The 6,755-nt window shown below is 40.9% G+C and overlaps 1 pseudogene; it reads right to left on the bottom strand.

Annotated features, from left to right (window-relative positions):
* Positions 1–5,096: 5,096 nt before the first annotated feature.
* Positions 5,097–5,567, bottom strand: LOC132417755 (large ribosomal subunit protein uL14-like; annotated as a pseudogene).
* Between the last annotated feature and the right edge of the window lie 1,188 nt (positions 5,568–6,755).

The raw sequence follows: 6,755 nt of genomic DNA, 5'->3' as shown, positions 1-6,755 counted from the left end.
CCCCAGGGCAGGTAGTTTCTCCCAGACTCCTCTGTTGTATCTTCTGATGCCGTGGGTGCCTCTGAGGATACCACATGCCATCCGATGGTGGGCCCTTTCATCTACACCCAGAACGCCAGGGTAGGCATGTGGGGCGTGAGGGTCTTGAGGCCCAGGGCTCAGTCAGACGGTCACCATTTGGAAAGCACGGCAAGATGCGACAGAGGAGATGGTGCAGTTGCAGACTCGGGTGGACTCTTCAGAAACAAGCAAGACTTTGAAAAGCTCTAAAAATGCACATGGCATTTTTGTTTACACACTAGCTCAAGTCCCAGAGCTCTACTGGCCAGCATAGAGCTGATAGTTAATAACACTGTATTGTACACTTAACAATGTGCTAAGAGGGTAGTTCTTATGGTGAGTGTTCTTATCACAAAAAATAATTATAAACGAAGAGGGCAGGAGGAAATGTTTGGGGGGGATGGATGCTTACAGCAGAGATTGTGGTGATGGTTTCATAGTGTGTACTTATCCCCGAAGTGTCAAGTTACATACATTCAGCATGTGCAGTTCTTTGTATGTCAATCATACCTTAGTAGAATGGTTTATTATTGTTATTATTACTGTTATTATTTTCAGTGAATTGCTTTGTAGTTAATGGAGCAATCTCATCACGGGTCATATCTTGTTTGTTTTAACCTGGAGACAGTTAATCCAGGATGATCTGGTTAGTTCCACCAGGAGAGATAGCTGTTGGGCTGCCTTAATTTGCAGTTGTCTTTCTGACCAGTTCCTTCTTTTCCTGAAAGGGTGATAATAGATAAAGATCAGCAGAGTAAATGTGTGAAAACTAGGATATAGACTTACCTGTGAGGTCTTAAAAGAGTCAGCATCCTTTGCTGTGCCTCAGTTACTCACTGTAAGTCAGATGCAAAACCTGAAGACCCCTGCGTTTTCTGCAGACTCAGGCATCTAATGCCTCCTTGTCATTTGTACACCTGGTGGCTCCTCACTCTTGGGACTCTGGGATTTTGACTTTAGGCTGAAGTCTGCTGATGGACTGAATAAAATGCTTGGTTTTCTTAGAATGTTAGCACATAAAGAGATCTTAACGCAAACCCTTCATTCGAGAGATGAGGGTATTGGGGGCTAAAGAATTTCTGACTATCCCAAATATATGCAGTGCTTCTCTTAGAAAATCCTTCTTTTTCTTATGGTTTAGGGAGGAAATATGCCATCAGCTTTCCCCAAGTAGCAAAGAGTCAGCCAGCTGTGTGGAAAAACAAATAAAAAGATATTTTTGTCTTTTAATATGAAAATTATCTTGTACCTAAATATCTCCCTAAATATTAATTCCTAAGTGATAAGCACATGAAGTCTGAGGATTTTAAGAGTAAAGTAAAAGATGGTGGCCATCCAGACAGCATGAAGTGAAATCATAAGTAAGATAAAATCTCACTCCCACCCCCCGTCTTCCTAAATCACCTTTCCTCTTGGTAATAGGCTCGGGACTGAGTTGGAAGATTTTCAAGAAGACAAAATCAGATAATGTCATTCTCTTCCCAGAGAAATAGCTGTACATTTCCTCTGGCTGAAAATTCCCATCAGCCAATGGATTTTGCCAATATCAATATTGATAAAAAAGAGAATATTATCCCCAAACTCTACAGTTCTAGAAGATAAAAGGGCATGATATTCTGAGAAATTGGTTTCTAGGGCTTTAAACTGTGTGTGTAGTACGTGTGTGTGTGTATGCGCACGCATGTGAAATAGGGTAGGATATATATCTAGAGAGAGAAAGAGGTGGTACGTATAGGGTGCTGACAGTAATGTCATCAATTAACAGAATCTGTAGATTGAAAGTGATCTTAGAGGTCATCTAGACGAATCTTCCAATTTCAATGGAGATCAAAGTGAGGCTCAGAGAAGTGGCTTGATAATTAGGAACATACACACAATGACCATTTAATTTTCGAGTCTTGAAGCCTTCTGCTTTAATTTTTGCTAGGGTGTGAAAAAATTGTCACGCATAAAGGAATAATTAATGAGCAAAGAGAAAGTCTCCATCCAATAAAGGAACAGAGGCGTGTATTCTGCCCATGTTTTATAACTTCTTTCTCCAGCTCCTTCTGTTGCATTATTTAAATGGTAGAAACTGTCTCCCTGAGAGTTGGTGTATTGAATTTCCCTGCATGTGTTCTGAGAGATTGAGTTCATTTGACTGTTGATTCTTTAGTGCAGCGAGGTATCCCAGAAAGAGATGGAGCGGTAATTTAATTGAAGACCTTAGCATCCATTTTGGCCCTTCTTTTCAGATGCCCATGTAGTATTCCAGCATAGCCATGGTATCCTGCGGACTCCAAGTGAAAAATATATTACCGGGGCTCCCAGACTTTACACTCATGCAGTACAGTTTTATAGCAAGGTTCAGTTGATCACAAAATAAATGGACCCAAGCAATACACTCTGGAGAATGTGACTTGAAACTGTAACCATTAGGGAGAAAAGCGCCCAGATATCCACGGAGTTGTGGGAAAGAGAATCTCTTAAAGCATCAGGGTGACTTAGCAGGGACTCCTGTGTCTCTGTGGTGATGTGCTGCTCCTGGAATATTCTCGGCCCAGTCCTTCTACTCTGCAAAGCCCTTTTGTTGATGACTCAGCACTTACTATTTATTTTAAACATTGATTTATATAGATTTCAATTCAGCCCCTTTGTGAAAAGTCCCACCTGTGTTTTGTAGCCAGCTAAATCTTTTAAAAAGTATTTTAGATACATTTATGTGTATCTACATACATCATGCACACATGCACCTATGTAATTACGTACAAACACATATTTATATACACACACATACATATATGAACCAAAAATAAACTAGATTATTCATTTCCTTGGGTACTTTTGAAAAATAGTTGATGAGATATTCCTGAAGTCAGGGCGATACTGGAAAATTCCACCAGAGGGCAAGTCCAAAACCAGGTTTTTGTGGGAATGGGCAGACATGGCTATTGGGGACACCAAAGAGCTTTAAACTTTTCAGTGAAATAACTAACCCTTACTTTCCCCACACGTTGGATTTCGCCTCTGCAATTAGCGCCCTGCAATGGAGTTCTGTTCAGTTAACAATCCCTGATGAGAGGCTGATTAGGACAGGCCTGCATGTAGCTACCTGGATCCCCATCCCTGCAAGCCCAGCCTTCACACCCTGTGGACCACTCGTCCACACACGATGCTCTTCCGCACCGCCGAATCCCCCAGCGAGGCCGCTTCCTGAGGATGAGTTTTCCTCTCACCAGCCCATTCACAGCATTTGCTCAGAGCCAGTCTACTAAAGAGAGACGTTCTAATATTTTCTTCTTGTCCTTTCCAACTCCAAACTTTTCTGTGAAAATATTTCTACCACGTCAGAGTTTATAGCATTTTCATTTTGTACTATGCTGTAATCAGTGCTTTGATTTGTCGTCTGTAGATTGGAAAAAATAGTTGGAATGCTGTCATTCTGCTCTACATAAATATTATTTGTTGCAAAGTCACATAGCAGGATTGGACCTGTAGGGCATCCAGTGTCGTTCAACAGTTCAACACCATCAACTCTCTGATGTGTGACGCTGAACACCTGAGAAAAATCTCACAGTGATGTACTTGATTGGCTGCTCGAAAGCCCACCACATTTTAGATTTAAAATAATAACAATAGTAATAATAACAACAAAAATGACAACAACTGTGAGCCTCAGTTTTGCAGAATAGGCACTTGGAATAATACAGGTTGTTAATAGCTGACCATCCCCCTCTTGGTTAAGTTCTGGATGCTTTGCTGTTGCCATGGAAGCAGGAGCTCCTCTGAGAGAAGGGGGTTCTGCATCACTTCCCTGGGACACACATCATGAATGTCTGCTGGACTTCTAAGCACCTGCCCCCACCCCCATGACCACAGTGGCTTCCTTAGTTACTAAACTTAGGACTTTCCACTCCACTAGGCCAAAAAATCAAGACCCTGTTACCAGAGGAAAATCTCATTGGCTCCCGATGCTTGTATTTAGCTGTGATTTTATTTGTCCATGAAGAAGAACTGAGGATTTATGGAAACTTTTGCTGAAAGGTCTATCAGCGTTGACTGACTGGAAGATCTTCAAAAAGTGCTCCAAGATCCTCCAGACGTTGTCATGTCCCAAATCAGGGTCATGGATACTCTAGCAGTAAAAGATGCAAAAGACACCAATATTAGTGCCCAAATATATATATATATATATATATATATATATATATATATATATATATATATATATATATATATATATATATATAAAATCCCATGAGGACAACTAGGGGAAACTGGAAATGGTTAACAAGTCAGTGCTTGTTTGTTCGTGTGTTTCTTCTCCTGGTTGCACTTATTGGCAGGAATGGAACAAAACAATAGAATTAAAGATGTTAAGGGTCCATATGGGTCTCTTCCTTGCTCTATCAAGAAAAGTAAGGCAGCGTGCTGTTTTTTCCTTATGATAAAATGCTTGCTCGTTTTACAAAATACAGGAACCATGGATAAGCAGAAAGACATGAAAAACTCCCAAAAGCCCACCATGCAGAGGTAATCTGTTAATATTTTAATTTAATAATAATAATGTCCATTGATTCATTCTGACAATGAGTTCATAATACAGATCTTGTCAAATTGCTTTTTCCCTTAAAAATACTATTCGATCATTTTCAGGTCAATATAATTTCAAATTAATAATTTACTCCTTCAATTTATAGTCTAGTAAAGACATAGGATTCTATTCTATGTATATATCATAACTTTTAACCAATATTTTATCACTGGACATTTCATTTTTAATAGTACTTAAAATACTGTTATGTAACAGTATTTTGCACACGTACATTATGATTTCCTTAAAGAAATTCCTATAAGCAAAATTTCTAGTTCACAAGCTTTGTTGTTTTGTTTTTAACATATTTTAAAATGGCCCTTGAACTTTGATTTTTACCAGTGCAGTGTAAGTTTGCATTTTTTATATCCTTCTGAATGGCGGGCATTAGAAATATTTCTTTTTATAGAAGAAATTTAGTCATATTTTATTTATTTGTTCTTTTTTTTTTGGAGCAAATAATTTTTATTATTCTTTTTTCTTTTACAAATACACCGAAGCATCATGCAGTGCTGCCAGCATTGGATGCAATCCTGGGCCACAAGTCCGCACATTCCTTTGCAACTGGTCCTGTGATGGCAGAACCTTTCATCTCGCCTTTATTGTTTACTATGACCCCTGCGTTATCTTCAGAATAAAGAAACACACCATCTTTTCTCCGGTATGACTTTCGTTGTCAAATTACCACTGCTGGATGTACCTTCTTTCCGAGCTCTGGTTTGCCTTTCTTGATGTGGCCGTCACCATGTCACCCACACCAGCAGCAGGAAGTCTATTCAGTCGTCCCTTGATCCCCTTCACAGAGATGATATACAGATTTTTGGCTCCTGTGTTGTCAGCCCAGTTGATCACGGCTCCAACCGGAAGACCCAAGGAAATCCGGAATTTCGCACCAGAGGACCCACCACGTCCTCGCTTCAACATCTTGAAGGCCGGAAAGGGACAAAAACAAACAAACAAAAAAAACTTGACGAGTTCTTAAAGCTAGTTTTAGTTCAATTGGTTTTCTAGGTTCCAAAACAAAAAGTGGCATTAAAAACTTATACTTGAGCAATGATCATTACAACATTACCCAAAGAGGGACACACTATGAAATGCAGCTTCAATTTTGTGTTAATATTTTCAGGATCCTTCCTTAGCCTAATTCTTCTCCTTCACCCTTTTTTTGGGGGGAGGGGATGCAACACAAGGACACACAAGATTCAATACTCTCAGATTCTGGAAGAATCCTGTAAATCCATCCACAGGGATGAAGCCTTATTGAATGATAAGCCTTTATTTAAAATTTATCAGTACTTGCGTTGTTTGTGTTTGTTACCAGTAACGTCTTCTTATTTTAGGAGACAAGCAGGAGGCTTAAGCAGATGAAACTTATCAAGAACAATTACGTTTCAGGAAAGTATTTACTCTCTAAAGTCTTATGATCAAGTAGGGTATGTAGCTGCCCATTCCCAGTCCCAGTCAGGCCAATCCTCTTCTTTTGATTTTGTTTACAGAGGACTTGTCAGGATCTTGTGGTCAATCACATAGTCTAAACAGCATGGGGACATATGGCAAGTCAAGGAGGACAAAGCACCAGCCCAGCCAGGAATTTGAAAATAATCCTCAGAGGCTTCCCTGGAGATCTGTCTCTCCGGGTTATTTGAAATGTCCTGTTGTCACTCATACCATTACGGACCGCATCTAAAATACCCTGATCTGGATTTCCCTGGTGGCGCAGTGGTTGAGAGTCCGCCTGCCGATGCAGGGGACACGGGTTCGTGCCCCGGTCCGGGAAGATCGCACATGCCGCGGAGCGGCTGGGCCCGTGAGCCATGGCCGCTGAGCCTGCGCGTCCGGAGCCTGTGCTCCGCAACGGGAGAGGCCACAACAGTGAGAGGCCTGTGTAACACACACACACACACACACACACACACACACACACACACACACACACACACACACACACACACACACACACACACACACACACACACACACACACACACACACACACACACACACACACACACACACACACACACACACACACACACACACAAAATACCCTGATCTAGAAGTTGCCCCGCCTATATTTGAATGCCAGCTGGAGGAGAGGAATAACTACTCTTCGAAAGAACGT

The sequence above is a fragment of the Delphinus delphis genome, chromosome 21 (assembly GCF_949987515.2).
Source record: "Delphinus delphis chromosome 21, mDelDel1.2, whole genome shotgun sequence".
NCBI classification, from domain to species: domain Eukaryota; kingdom Metazoa; phylum Chordata; class Mammalia; order Artiodactyla; family Delphinidae; genus Delphinus; species Delphinus delphis.
Note: the sequence above shows the minus strand (reverse complement) of the source record. Positions and strands in the feature narration are given on the sequence as shown.